Source organism: Archocentrus centrarchus, chromosome 16 (assembly GCF_007364275.1).
Source record: "Archocentrus centrarchus isolate MPI-CPG fArcCen1 chromosome 16, fArcCen1, whole genome shotgun sequence".
NCBI lineage: Eukaryota > Metazoa > Chordata > Actinopteri > Cichliformes > Cichlidae > Archocentrus > Archocentrus centrarchus.
Genome location: NC_044361.1, coordinates 1,419,947 through 1,435,996, shown reverse-complemented (window position 1 = coordinate 1,435,996; position 16,050 = coordinate 1,419,947). Strand labels below are relative to the sequence as shown.

Below are 16,050 nucleotides of genomic sequence, written 5' to 3'. Positions count from 1 at the left end.
TTTATCCGTCAGCCTCTGTGCTGCTGTCCTTCAGAGGCAGAGCATCATTTCTCACCGGATGCTCTGCAGGACCGTTTGTGTCTGTTTGTGCGTTTCTTTGTGCACAGCGCTGCGTAAAACCTGCGGTGGTACAATGCAGAGGCCATCAGTCTTAATGTCTTGGTCAGTGTTTCTTTTTGTGTGCACTTCTGAAACAGCAGTGCATTGATGGCAGATTAGCTTCCACTCCCTCCCCACTCACTTTGAGGATCAAATGCCCTCATTATATTTTCTGCTGTTTCCATCACCCGTCACACTGACCAACAAAGCCGTGTGGTCCCTGTCTGGAATGTGGGAATGCCGCTTACAGTCCCCTAAAGCCCTTTCTACAGCCGCCTGCTTCATGTGGTTGTTAATTATTGCTCCTCAACTGGTGATTACTGGGCCTGACTGCAGTGACGTGCCCCGGGCAGAGACGAGGAACCTCTCAGGTCTAATAAACCATCACAATGGACAGGAAAGGAGAAAATAAGGATCAGCCTGCAACAAATAAGAGTCCCAGCACTGATGCTGTGTATTTTTATATTTACTACATGATAACACATGCAGAGTTACAGTCAACGTAATCAGTTTCACTTTCTTAGTTAATTTAATTGTTTGTATATGCAGAAGACAGCGTAGGTGGTTTGTTTGTTTTCTTTGGTATGACTGAAAAAGTTCCTGTGGATTTAAAATGATTTCTTTACAGGATTTTTAAGAATTACGTGATTCATTTTTTTCCTTTGTGTTTTTGTCCAGCACGTAACGTTTTCATGCCTGCATGTGTGTGTGTGTGTGTGTGTGTGTGTGTGTGTGTGTGTGTGTGTGTGTGTGTGTCTGAGCTTATGAAAAATGACCATTCGAGAAAATTCAGGTTGATTCGTGATGACCATGGAGCAGAAATCACCTGCAGCTCTCAAAATCAGACACCTGTTTAAGAGGAACAGGTGTGCTTTTTCATTTTCGGTGAGCTTTCTTTTCTTTGTCGTCCACTAACATGTGAGCTTGGTGCTTCATGCTGTGGCATCCAGAGCAGTATTTTAGGGGAAAATGGACTAAGTGAATTCAGACATCTCTGCTACATGCTCTGCTGCACTATGACATCAGCTCTCAGACACTTCCATAAACACTTGTGCTCAGACGCTAATACTGCCCATTTCAGCTTGCTGGACTTGGCTGTTATTACTTTGCTTCAGTGATTATCAGCAAGAGTTTACATCAGGCTGAAGAAAAACACAAATCCTTCCACTGGCTCGGAGACATTTTGTCTGAAACCATCACTGGATGTCAGTAAGGATGCCTCTGTTAGACGCTTACATAGAATAGAATAGAATAGAATAGAATAGAATAGAATAGAATAGAATGCCTTTATTGTCATTATACAGGATGTACTATGAGGTTGTACACGTGCACTACGTGCTTACTTGCGTAGTGCACGTATGTCCACAGGGTTGTGTTGCCTTAACCTCCTGAGACCCGAGCTCCTGTTTGTGATGCATTTTTAATTTCTCCTAGATATTTGTGATTAGATGGACCTGAAATGTATATAAACTGAGCTTCCTCTTTGAACAGGAAGTTGTATTTTGTTACATGGTTGTTACATACTTTTGTGAGGAAAAAAATGGTGTCCTCAGATGTGGACACTGGGATTATTTTATAGCATAACACAACAAAAACAACATGACTTAACAAAGTATAAAATATTATTGAGCACAGTGAAGTATAAGGTGCAGCAAAGCCAAAATGTAATGTCCCCGTATGTGGCTGCAGGGTCTCAGGAAGATAAGTCGAACACAGTCATTCGTACAGATTTCAGCGGCTGCTTTTTATGAATGTGCAGCTTGTTTCTGACCATAACTTATGCTAAAGTCTTTTAAAGATGGTTTTGTTTACATGGTAAACTGTCAATTCACTGCCTTTCTCCTCCTGCCCGCTTCGTGGTCCCTCCTCTTACCTACGTAACCAAACACTTAAGGGTGTGGTGTGAACTGTTCGTGGATAGTTTTCCCCTTCAGAATAAATGTGAGGGATTGTATTATTTATAATTTTAGATATTTGTAAGGCTGTAGTCGCTCGCCTCAGCTTACCGGAGTCACTGAACTGGAGCTCTCTGCTGTGTTTGTGCCTTTTTACTGGTTTTATCTGACAAATAATCTGGTTTGCTTTGAGTTTATTGAACGAAAAGACCATCAAAGAAGTTTGTGCTTCACTGCTGGTGACAGAAATTCTGGTCTTTTATCAGTTTAGAAATTAGCACTAATTAGCAGATATATTACACAGTTTATGGATGTAGGATGCTACGATAGCTAGCTAGCTTTAGCTGATAATGTAGGATGTTAACATTGAGACTTCAACATGAGGAGTCCTAACACACTGAATGGAGGTGGTTACATCCATCTTCATATAAGGTCTGTGGTTTGAAGCCGGTGTGAGCCTAGGAATACACAGTTTGAGGCACAGCACATCTCAGTCACCAAAACAAATCGTCACAGTGTCACTGAACAGTTTGACAGGAAAATGAAATTAAAATCAATAAAAATACAATCCTAAAGCTCTCTGTAGATATTACATTTATAGACGGGTGTATTAACCAGACCAAAATCCAGAGAAATTCACTTTGCTGTAACGTACCATTAAAAAATATTGTTGTAAGGAGTATTGCATTGCTGAGTAGTTGTATCCCAAGCTTGTTATTTCTAAAAGCCCCAAAATAATTACTTTTGTCATTGTTCTGCTTTAATTTTGTTTCTCTGAAAAAGTCTTTAAGAAGTATTAATTCAGACATTTTTTTAATCAGGAACTCAGCATGCATACATTCATACAGACCCCAAAGGAAATATAGGCATCCACTGGCTTATCAGGCCAGCTGCTCCGTAAAAGCTTATTAATGCTACCTGCTGTCTGGTGTTTAAGTCAGCTTAAGAACCAGAGATAGCATAAAGCCTAAGAACAATACACTTTCAGTAAAATGATGTTTTTTGTTTATGAAAATTAGGGCTGAATGAGGAAGACGTCGGGCGCCAGGCTCTCAGAGAGAAGATGATGTCACCGATTCGATCGTCTCCGATCGAGGCGTCACATGCTCCTCGGGTTTTGTCCCCACAGTGTTTAAATCTTAGCCGTCAGCTGTTTTTGAGCTCCGCACAGTGCAGACTTTCCATGTTTAAACTGTGATTAGGAGTGGATTATTTTTAGACTATCTGAAACAGGAGGGTGCTCTAATTCTGGCAGCTCAGATTAGGTGGTAACTCTCTGTTTGCATTGGTGGCGGTGCTCACACGCGTGTTATTGCTCTGGTTTTAGATGTAAAGATAGAAACTCAGAGTAAGCGCTCAAATGTTTAACGGACATTGAGGGACCCTGTCTTCATGAGCAGTGCTGCTAGCTGATCTAAATGTCTGTGAATGCACCCCCCCCTTTAGCCCCAGTGTTGCACTATTTTTAGACCAGATGAACTTTAGGAATTTATTTGTTCAGTCATGAAGCTCAAAGGTGCTGCAGCCTGCAACCCAAACATGAAAACCATGATCAAATGATCAGTAAGCAGATCTTGTTTTCTTCACCTTGTTTTGCCTTGAGCGCTCACGCAGGAAAGAGACGGAGGTTCGCAGGTTTATCTGTTTCTGAGCCAGCAGAGAGGACAGGGAGGCTGGGAGAGGGGTGTCGGACTTTGCAGATTTTTGTTTGATGACTGGACAGCTTTCCGACTTGCCCGGCTCGAGTGGCCTCGGAGAGGGCAGGCGTGGTGTGGAATCTCTGACATCAGCTGTGTGTGCATTCGGGATGGTGGTGTTGTCTTACGCATTAAACACACAGACGCCCGCAGATGGTGGTTAAGCCACTGGGGTTGAAATGTGTTTTTATTTCCTTGCAGGGAGGCTCATCTCGCCTACTTTGTTTAATTTTTTAAATTCCTGACTTGCTTGTAAATACCGGGTGGACCTGACACTTCTTCCAGCGTATGCCGAGCCAAGCGGTGGGAAAATAAGTAGGAATGGGACCCATCCAGCTGATAGCTTGGCTCGATTTAAATAAAAAAGCTGGATTTCTCACTGTGAGGAAGGGTCTAAGAATCATTTTTGTTTATGAAAACCCACTTTTTTTTTTCCTGGACCAAAGTGGGTCTTTGGGTGTGACTGCACATGCGAGCATGATTGGTCTGTATTTAGTTAAGGCTGTGAGTCTCTGTTCCCTGAAGTGTATTTATTTTACTGTTATATCTGCTCATTTGAGCAGACAAAAGTGTTTTTAAATAATTTAAAAAAAATATTTTTGCTCAGATATAAGGCTCGATTTGAACATTACCTTCCTAGTTTTGTCAAAGAAACTGTAACTGATAATTAAAGCAGCAAGAACTGATGATCTGGCCCTCACACCTTTCCTCATGTTGTGACTCAGTATTGGCATGTAGAGGTCTCCAGGTCTGGATGTTTAACGAGTACTGGAGGCGGTAAAAAGAGCGATTTTGACATCGTCTTTGCACATTTAGACTTTGCTAGCCTGTCTGTTTCCTTGTGCATACAGTATAAAACACTGGTGCTGTGCATCGTCATCGCAGAGATCATTCCTGATGATGGGACACAAATCCCTGACTTAAGTCTCCACATTTAGTAACTGGTCTCCTAAACAGAGTGAGGGAAGAATTTAGTTGTGATCTTCCTCAGTTGTAATAATTATTAGACTCTTTAGAGCTAAATTCAGTATCATACTGCAGGTTGTAACTGCAGCAGACCCTGACCGGCTGCTGTAAGTGACACTATAAAGAAACACAACAACTAAGTCAAAGGAGCTGAAAACTTTCAGACCTTTTCTGTTGTGTCAGCTCCCTGCATCATATTTTGCTGTTAAATCTGTGCTAAAAATATACGACAGAAAATTGTTGCCAAATGAGCTTGAAATTCCTCCAAATTGTCGACCTTTTGCAAAGACAAAAAAATTATTAATAGCCTTATTTGGGAAGACTGTAGCCCATCTTTGTTGCAGCTACATTAGAGTTTCGCTGCATTAAAGACAAAAGCACTCTTGGAGTCACATGAAGATGCTGTTTTTTGGGGGGGCTAATGGACCAGAGCTAGCCCTCTGGTCTCTATAATTCATATGTCAGCAACATATCTGTGCATGTTCTGTTGAACTGTAGTCCAGTGGTTTCTATTGATTTTTCTCCAATGACCAGCTTGCTAGCATATTTCCTTTTGTCCAGGGAATGGGCACACTCCAATTTACTGCATTGATTTCTGAGATGTAACCCAATAGCAACTGAAAACATAAGTCCCTCCCTGAGAAGGCAGCAGTTTAAAGTCTTAAATTGTAATTGAATTGTGAATCTATGTTTTTTCTCTTTTATGATGAATAAATTAGTTAAAAGTGCTTTATAAATGAATTAAGGGAAGATGAGAATTGATGCAGACCCTGTCTGCGGCAGCGTAGCGTTAGCTCGAGGCTGTATCTGCAGTGCTTTGGCATTATACAATCCCTTGGAAAGTGATGTGCCTACACTATTCCTATGATGCATCCATTCGCCCTTGAAGATGAGGTCAACATTGTCAGAAAAGAAAGCATCGGCTGGCCCTATAGAGGGATATTACAATGTACTGAGAGGATTTTGCATCGCTCTGTGCTCTCTTTGCTTTGCTGTGCATTTTCTTGTCCAACACTGTTCTCTGATCCGGCCTTTCTCTCTTTTTTAAAACCGTTTGCTCGTCATGTTGAGGAGACTGAAGCGGGACTTCCTGTACACGAGCAGCAGAGCCATCGTGCTGCACCCTTCGTATGAGGGGAAACTTTGGAAGATCTGAGTAAAGGTCTTGGTTTTCCTCCATTCCTCGACCAGGCAGTGATCAGCCTCCTTCCCAGCTGTAGCTCTCTTATGTAATGAGCCAGTGTAGGCTGACTGGGCTCAGTCAGTAACCAGATTACAGCACCACAGATTCAGACAGCTGAAGGACAGCCATCTCACCACACCTTTGTTTTTTTCCTCTGCTGGTTTCCTTCAGTAGCATCATTGGTGTTTACTGTGATTGATTGTTAACAGTGTATCCACCCTGTTTCTGAAGCACTTAAAAACTGGCTTCGGCTCACTGGGAGGAAGAAATAACAAGCAAATGCTGCGCTCTGTTTTTATGCATGTCTGTTTTTAAAGGACAGTATGCTACGCCTACGCCTTGCAGACATTTCAGAGCTTACGCTCACTGACAAGTCAGACAACAAAAGAGTGACTGAGCCTTCAGCACATCAGTCATGTGACTATACAAGTATTTCCTCCAGTATGTCTCTAAAGTCCACTTATTAGCTGTCAGGACAGCCAGAGTAGTATTGGATTATCGGAGCTAATAAAGATCACTGATGGGGCTTTTCAGGCACACTCTCATAGCCTTTTTATGGAGTTCATTTACTCACGAATACAATACGTTTTTATCACATGACCAGAATTAAATTAAGTGTAAGCATGTGACCCATCATGCTTATATACTGAGGACTGTTTGAGCCTGGGAATACCCCGATTGATGACGGTGTTTTCCAGAGATACATTTCTCTGGGGTGAACCAAGTATATTAACAACCGGCCAAGTACACACTGACTACCATTATTATTATTATTAATTTTTTAATCTGAGCTAACAAAGCCATCCTACAACCGCTATCCACGGCCTTCCCATCCTATGTCAGGTTGCTCATGATGTTGTCCTCTGTATCGTTCACCTGCTTCCTCACTGAGGATCTTGTCCTGTGGTCAGATTGCAGCTGCTGACAGTAGTCCATGTTCTGCTCTGATGGTCTGCCGTGAGCTGGAGCTCCACTCTAACCAGAGCCTGCGGCAGGCGGAGAACTGGTTCACGTGCTGTTGGACGACCATCACCAACTGCAATCTAAAAGGGTGGAATTGGAGTATGTTTGCATGATGCTGTGAGTTTTCGTAATGCAAACTGTGCTCATTTTGTTGTTGTTTTTAATGTGTATCAGCCCTAATTAATCATCTCTGCAGTTCGGCTGTAGTCACTTATTGGCAGGTGTGTACAGCAAAGCAGATGGAGCTGCAGTAAGCTCCTCGGTTCATCGGTGTAGCTGGTAGTGCTCACTGCTCCGTCTACAGACCGGAAGGTTTTGCTTTTTTATCCCACCGTTCCTCTTAGTCACACGTGTCGCTCCTGCCGCAGCTCCCACCGGCCACATCGCCTCACCCTGTTTGCTTACCTTATGCCCTTTATCTCATTACTCATGTGGTTTTGCCAGGTGGGCAGGGTGTGTTGCATTTACTGAGATCACAGGAAAGGTTTCTGTGATGTGAACAAAAATAGAATGGATACATTTATAGACATGGTGTTTTATCACATACTGACCATTAGAGGGGAACAACTCAGCCACGCTCATTTGGAGAAGTCCCACTGGTATTTAGGTGACGCATACTATCCTCACTCTGTGTGTGACAGCGTCTTTTCTTCTTAATCGTAGAACAAAGCTTGGGTTTCACACAATAAATGAAACCTTAGTGAGCAAAAACAAAGAGGTGCATCTTCCCCTTTACAGGGTTACAGTGACCTGTTTCTCAGTGTCATGGAGAAAGAAAATCATGACCTGTGATGCAAAGAGGCAAAACACAGAACCTGTTCTACATAAGGATGTGCAGGTCGCTCCATGTAAACAGTAACATACTTACTGTACATTACCAAAAGTATTTTGGTAATGTCTGTCTTGATGAACTCGACTGACCCTGTAACACCGGGCGATTGCCGCCGTTACCTGCCCCTACCTGCCGTGAACAGCTGGTTAACACCGAGCGTATCACCGGTGAGGCGGCTGATCAAAGGAAATTTGAATTACTGTAATTACGTCACCGTTTGGCCTATCGGAAAAATTCAAACGGTTTCTGAAAGCTGAGAAACCCAACATAGGGTTATTATAGTAATTGTTGCCAGAAGTCCGCGAATGGTGGCACTTTTGAAGTATGCTGAGTCCCCGATGGCACATTTGGCATTGTAGGGATAACATCCCATTCTGAATCCGTAGTAAAACCTCTGGATTAATATGATGTGGACCCACCCTTTGCAGCTACAACAGCTTCAGCTCTTCTGGGAAGTCTTTCCACAGGTTTAGGAGTGTTTATGGGACTTTCTGACCATTCTTCCAGAAGCTCATCTGTGAGGTCAGACACTGATGTTGGAGAGAAGGCCTGGCTCACAGTCTCCGCTCTAATCCATCCCAAAGGTGTTCTATCAGGCTGAGGTCAGGACTCTGTGCAGGCCAGTCAAGTTCTTCCACACCAAACTGGCTCATCCATGTCTTTATGGAGCTGCTTTGTGCACTGGTGTGCAGTCATGTTGGAACAGGAAGGGGCCATCCCCAAACTGTTCCCACAGAGTTGGAGCATCAGATTGTCCCAAATGTCTTGGTGTGCTGAAGCATTAAGAGTTCCTTTGACTGGAACTAAGGGGCCGAGCCCCAGGCTCTACAAAATACATGAGACAGATTTTCGATACATGTTTTACTTCAGCGTCTACTATTCCTTTATTTATTGGTTGAACTTGCTGCAAGTATTCATTGGAAAAATCTGCAGATAACTTTCTGACTTTTCACTTATTTTAGATTAGATTAGAGATTAGATTAGATTAGATTAAACTTTATTAATCCCTTTGGGAGGGTTCCGTCAGGGAAATTAAAGTTCCAGTAGCGCTTTTTACATTATAGTCACACAAGCAGAGATATAGTTGGAAATATTGTCAGTCGGAAATATACAAGAATATACAGTCAGAAATATACAAGCAAAGAATTAATAGATAAATAATAAGCAAAAGACACAACAAGACAAAGAAGATATAAGATGTCAGACAGCTGAGGTAATACTTGCACAGTGATATTATGCATTGTCCAGTACTGTTTTACTTTACATTGTGTTTATGGGCAGGCTCAGAAACGGTTTAGATAAGGATCCTGTTTGTTTTCTACAGAAAATAAACCATCTTTTTACAGTGCTACAGAAGATATTTGTAGTTTGGGGTATTCCCAGAATTTAGGTCGCACCACAGTGAGGGAGCTGCACAGTAAAGCATTGTGAGGTGTTTTCAGGTAATGGCTTCATCCCAGGGTGAGAAGAACCAAAACTACTGAATCCTAAAACCAGTTTGGCTGTTGAGAAGATGAAGACAATAAAGAAAGCCTGAGTGAGAATAATGAATAAGAAGACAGCATGACTGATAATTAAAAGGAAACTAGAATTGGGGGCATCATTGCAAGTTTCTTTGTTGCATTTGTAGCTAGTTTATTTTTATAGATGGTGATTCTGAGTCTGCAGATCATATCTAGAAATGTCTCACTGTTGTTGCATCACTGCTTTTCCTTTTACATACCTGTTTTATCATTTGGCTGCATTTCTTTCCCCATAAACGAGCATCATTTCCTTGTGATGTAACTGTTATTTTTAGATAATTCATATTTCTCTGCATGCCTGTCGTAGTCAGACTGCTCTGTCGTTTTAGGCCAGAGAAAAATGCGGTTCATAACTTGTGGTTTGCAAACAATGTTGCTGAGCGAGTAATAAGACGTGAAGGCTTTTTGGAGTGTGCGAGGTGGAATTTTACAGCAATGAGTGCAGCTCCTCGCTTTTGTTTCAGCCACTTTTGTTTGTCTTTCCGGATTAGGAGCCCGGCTCTGCTGCAGATCTGCACAGTGTGGAGATTTTATGCCTCCCGTTGGTGAATCATACCTTTAACAATGTGCTTTTATCTGTTTACTTCTTCCAGAAGTTGATTTTGCAGGCCTGAACAAAGATCTGCTTTGTATTTATTAATTTACCCTTAATTTACCCCACATTCACGGCAAATTAGTCCTAGTGAAGAATGTGGTAAGTATAAGTTAGCCTGCTGTGGAAAACTGGGCAGATATTAGCTGAACAAATGAAGGTGGATGATGTTAAGCCACCTGAACATAAAAACATATTTTAATTAATTAATTTAAATCTTACTCTTCAACTCAAATGAAAAACAAATCTGGACAAAAGTGGTGACTCTTCCTTCATGCAGTGACCACCACTGGTCCTCCTAAAAGCTGCTGGCAGCACTCAGAAAGACTTCCTGGTAGCTCCAGCACAAGAGGCAGAGAGCCAGAAATGGACCAGATGAGAAACAGTTTGAAAGAAAAGGCAACTGTTAATGAAACATGTTGAGTTTTAAAGATGACTTTTTTTTTAGACCAGCAGCTCCCTTTTAGTCATCTTGTTTGGAGCTGAACTAAACAGTGAGTGAAGCTGAGCTTTTAGGGAAGGACAGGAAGGAGCTGACCTCACCGATACGCCCTTTAACAGCCTTTAACTCGCCGGTGACAAGTTTGCTTAAGCACGCGTTGCATTACTGTAATTATGCAACGTGTGGCCCTACTGGAAAAAATTGTGTTGCACAGCCAACATGTGGTTATTATGGTAATTTCACTCGTGCTGTCGCAGGAAGCCCACGAACGCCGACACATTTGAAACACATCGTGTTGGTGATGACACGGTTGGTGTTAAAGGGTTAAAAGAAAAAGTATCCAATATGGCGGACTGAGTGGCAAAACCTTTGCAGACTCCAGTTAAATTTTCCTCTTAGGGTTCGAATTGTGAACCTTGTTGTGTGATTATCCAATATTTTGTTGGCTAAATACCAAAGCTAACATCACAGCACGTTAATATATATTAGAACTATAGCCCTTTGACAAAGGTTCTAAAAATAGCACGACTGACCAAGATTACAACCTGAGAGCTCTATACGAGGCATCTGATAAAGATGATGTTGAAGACATCATCTTTATCAGATGGAAAAAAATTGAATCGGATCTGCATGCTAACAAAAAACTCAGAAAGTTGCAAATTGGCAGTCTATGGAGAGATGCTAAAGATGCAGTTCTCTGAGCTTCGTGGCTAAACTGATAATTTAATCCCAGATATTTGGGGATTAAACATGGCGTGGTGGCTACCACTACTGCCTCACAGCTACAGTGACATCTAGAAGGTCTGGGTTCGATTCCACCTTGGCCCGGGCCTCATGTTCTCCCAGTGTCTGCGTGGGTTTCCTCCCACAGTCCAAAGACATGCAGTTACTGGGGTTAGGTTAATTGTCACTCTAAATTGCCCATAGGTGTGAATGGTTGTCTGTCTCTCTGTGTTGGCCCCGCGACAGGCTGGTGACCTGTACAGGGTGTACCCTGCCTCTCGCCCTATGACAGCTGGGATAGGCTCTAGTGACCCTGGACAGGATAAGTGGACGAGGATGGATGGATATTTTGTTATAATCATAGGAACTCAAAGTTGTAACTGAAATTAAAATGAGATCAGCCCTAATTCATTATTTTAACACCATATACATGTAAATTCAGCCAGGACATGCATGAAAAGCTGTCTTGGTATATATATATATATTTTTTTTTTAATTTAAGTTTTGAACAAATAATCAAAAGATTTTTTATTTATTTATTTGTGGTCATGTTCAGCCATCCCAGTGTGTTTGATAACAGTACAAAAACGTGTCCTCCATAAATAATCTAAAGGACAACAAACCAAACTTTGTGGTCCCGATCCGAGCGACAAAGTGACCCTCTTTGCCCACCACGGGCTGACGCAGTGGGCTGCGGTGACCTCTCCGTCTCCCTCCGTGATCCGGGCCGTTCTCCCGCCCTCAGCTCAGCACCCACGTGTTGTCAGCAGCTCCTGTTACGTAAGCCCTCCTGCCAGACAAAAGCTCAGCCATCCCAGATACAAATCACTGACTGGCCCATGTTGGCAGCAGTGCTAACACTGCTCAGTAATCCACGCAGGGTCTCTCTCGTTCAGAGTGCCTTTTCTCTGGCTGCCAAATGGAAATTTTTGACCATGTAATAACAGATTTTGGGGGCATAAAATACAAGATATTTGTAAGAGCTTAGGTTTTATTTTTTTAAGAGGGCGGTGACCTTAGAGGTAATTCCCTCTTGATGTCAGACTTTTTGGGGAAGTTTCACAAAGTGTGCCAACACCGCCACAAATGATCATTTATCAGTGAGCATTTGATGGACGCCATAAAGCTGTGGCCTCTCATGCTTCCTCCTTCCCCTCAGCGTTGTTTAGTGTCATAAACATTTTTATTGCTGTCTTAATGACTTTAAGCTCCGCCATCATTTAAGCCCGTGTTATGACTTTAGTTTTATTGGAAACATTTTACAGTGTATGAAGTGACCGTAATCACAGTGGATGAGTCATGGCATTAAAATTAAGATAAGTGATTTTATGATAGTGTAATACCAGAGGACTTGTAGGACACAGACTGGCGTTTATACTGAGATGCTCCTGAAAATAAAGTGTTTTTGAAGGAGGTGCCGTGTGAGGATTTTGGCATCACACACATCAGCAGCAGCTCTGCTTTTATTGGTGTGTGTTAGGACGTTCTGTCCGCAGCCCCTCATGGTTATCATCCTTTCCACTTCTTTATGTTTAATGGCTGTGAGCACTTATGGCTGTAAATAGGCAGGCCCGTGCTGGTAGTCTATATACCAAATAATAGTACGAGATTATAAAAACACAGGTGGGGTTTCCCCCCTTTTTTTCCGGTGCAGGACAAATCAGAAGCTGAGACGCAGACTGCGAAGTCAGACCGTACATCTGCAGCGCCTTCCTGTTTGTATGCGTTAGTCTGTAACCGTCCTCCATTTTTCTCTGCACTAAACCAAAGGAAAAAAAAGGTTTGTTTTCTTTCTTACCTTAATGCAAAAAGCTTGCCTTTGTTTCATTAATGATTAATTTATAATTTATTTATAGCAAACTACTATCTGAGGTGTTCCCAAGCCAGCTGCCCCCAGGGTCTCCTCCCAGTCTGAAACCCCTCACCGAGGTGGTGTCCTGATCAGGTCCCCAAACCAGAACCAAACTCGATAACCGTAACAGTTTTCAGGAGATGAATCAATGAGAACAGAGACACGATATCTTCATAGACTTATGGGATGAATCAAAGTTGAGTTTTAAGTGGCTGCAGAAGATTTTCACATTTCAAAACAGGCTTTGGCACTCTTTAAATCTGGGAACATTTGACCTATTGCTACAGAGCCCCTCCAGCACTGTCCCTGCAGGGCTTTGTTGGTCTATTGTGCCTTTCTGTGTCAGTCTGAATGGGATCTCTGTCTGTTTTGTTACACTGACGTGGATGCGATCAGTAGACCTTAACATCACAGAACAGACAAACTGCAAGGATATTGGGAGATGCTGCAGAGGAGACTGTCGAGCCGCTGACTCTGCAAAGAACGATCTGGAAATGCAGCGCTGCCTGAGAAAGTCTCTCTGCCCTGCGTGCCTTTAATAATGATAAAGAAACTGAGGGCTGCAGGGAGAGAGCGTGAAGCGAGAGGACGGTGGAGAGGTGTAAGAAGAGTAAACTCGTGACTCATCCGGCACGGTGGAAAAGAGTTCACTGAGTCAGAGATGAGCAGGAACGCTGGGTGGTGGATGAGCCACGAGACTGATGGGAACAGATGACTGTAGGTAGATTAAAAAAAAGAGGTTAAAACTGGATTCATCAGCTTGAAGATAACATAATTACTAGTTACTTTTACAACTGTGCAGAGCAGATTTGCTATTAAAAAAAACCCCCATAAAACTTTATTGTTCACATGCTGATGATATATTTTGGGATGCAACAGTCACTACAGTTTATTATTGTGCTCATCAAACCAATACTACTCATTTCTAATCATGCATGCTGTGTGAATTTGAAACACATTGATCAGAAATAAGGATGGGACAAAATACAACAAATATTAATAAACTGGTGCTACATATTTGTGTCAAACATGTTGTCCCTCATACTTCGTGCCTCCTCATGGTGGTGCCTACTATAAAGTGAAGAGGAGTTTATCAGCTTGGGAAAACTGCAGTAAAAAAAACTACACTGCTCAAAAAAATTAAAGGAATACTTCAAAAAGACATCAATCACATTACAGGATGTGCTCAGCACGAGTCTGCTCTCACCTGTGAAAAGCACAGGCCTCCCGTGGTGGACCTGCTAATTCTGGTGTTCTGTGGCAGAAGGCAGTCGGGCTCCACGGCGCCCACTAGAGGATGTTGGGCCCTCAGGCCCACCCTCATGAAGTCTGGGTACCGAGCGACGGCTTGCTGATGCTAACGGCCGTGCCCGCTAGCTGACTGTGACTATAGTGATCCGTTGCGGTAGCTAACAGCTGAAATTCTCAGCCTGGCGCAGCGGCTCCTCAGCAGTGTTTGAAGGGTTGAACAGCAGTTGGGTGGGGCTTATGTGTTTATAGCCATATTACTGATATCCACTCTTACTGTTATCATACAGAGCCCAGAGCAGAAAAAAGTCTGAAGACTGACCTTTTGGTGCACAGGGAGTACTTGTAGATACTAATAAATACTTGGATATAGGTACATATGTACACACAATCTCAATTTTTTTTCTCTGTTTCATATTTCTGTAAACTGAATATTTTTGGTTAATCGAGCGCGTTGATTCCAGCCCTGCCTTAAATGGTCTGAATCTGTAGATGCTGCAAATCTTTACTGAAAAAATGAGGCTTTTTGGTTTAGCTTGGTCCCCAGATTACATCCTTTAGACCAGGGCTGCTTTAATTCATACCCTGTGTGCGCTGTGTATCGATGTGCACCGATTGCCATCTGCATCCTTTGTGTCAACGGCCCATCATTGCTGACTTTTTATTTCAGTCCTGATAATGTTCCTGTATTGATTTCAGGGCCAAACTGAAGCGTGCTCCCCGTGGGTCCTTCAGATCTGCTGTTGAAATTTGAAGACTAATTGATTTTAAATAAGCCTTTTGAAAGGCGTTCGTGTTTCCTCCTACCAGACCATTCTTCAAGCTTTACTTTAAAATCTGTGTGACGTGTCTTCACTCCTCTCACCTCTTGCTTTGTCAGTCACGTGGTGCCGCATGGTTAGGCTTGGTGGGACGATCTGCACACCCAAGCAACCATGTTTCCAACAAAGTTACATCAAGTATAGTAAAATGGGTTAAAAGGGCAAAATAAAGCCTGCACTTTGCACTCGTTTTTACTGCACTACGAACTTCTAAAAGTACATTTAAAAAGAACAAAGAAAGCAAATGAAAATATACAAAAAATATACTCTTGTTTTTAAGTTGTTTGTGCAGCTGCTGAGCAGCTGGCCAATCAGTGGAGCCGGTGGCTATGTTTCCACCAATCAAAAGCTTCAATAACAAGGAGGATTTTTTTCTTACAGTCAGTATTTTCACATTAAAATGCCAATAAAAGTGTTTGAGCAAACTTTCTGTTAAGATAGTTTAAATATAAGGATCATGAATCTTTCACAGGCTGCTGTCCACCTCCTCTTTGTTTCAGCACAACTGAATTAAAATAAAAGCTGTCGTGTGCAGATTAACTGTTTATTTTGCCCCAGACTTTACATTCGGTAGAGTTCTTGTAAACTTTACTGCACGCTGCAGCAACTATGCTTTCCAGCAGAGATACCTGCATGCAGGGTGGAGTCTAAAGGGGGGCACATTTAGTCCACTTTATTTATTTCAAGACTTTAAAAAAACTGTAACTACAGTATAGATTTGTACAAGATATTGTAGAAAATGTGTTCTTATAGATGAAGCTAGTAGGGCCAGTAAGTTGGGCAGTGGCCAAAATGTCATGTTCAGGGTAACTGCAGTTATTTTGAGGTTGCATCTTAACAGAAAGGTGGTGGAACCAAAGCAGATTTCCTGCATCCACCCTGTGCTGTTATACTCTGTCTTTGGACAGGATGATGTCACACTTCCTCAGGTAAATGCAGCTTAGCAGGTATCCGTGTTGTAATTTATGCTTGGTGCCTGCAGTGTTTCACTAAAGTCTTTATGGCTTCTGCACACACCCTTCATATCAGTCATTCAGCAGGTAATATCTGCAGGTGTGATTGAAGCACTTACTTACTTGTCTCGAGTCCAGATTTTTGGAGTGATCATGAGTCACGGGTCTAATTTTTGAGGCTGTCAGCTTCTCTGAACTGAAAACAGCTCATTAAAGCGTGTTCACAGAAGCAGCTGAAACCAAACACTAAAGTTTTCCCAC

General features: G+C 42.3%; 1 protein-coding gene across 2 annotated transcripts in view; it reads left to right on the top strand.

Annotated features, from left to right (window-relative positions):
- otud7b (OTU deubiquitinase 7B) overlaps nt 1-16,050 on the top strand; it is a 44,913-nt gene that overhangs the window by 9,117 nt on the left and 19,746 nt on the right. The gene's annotated exons all lie outside the window — the stretch shown is intronic.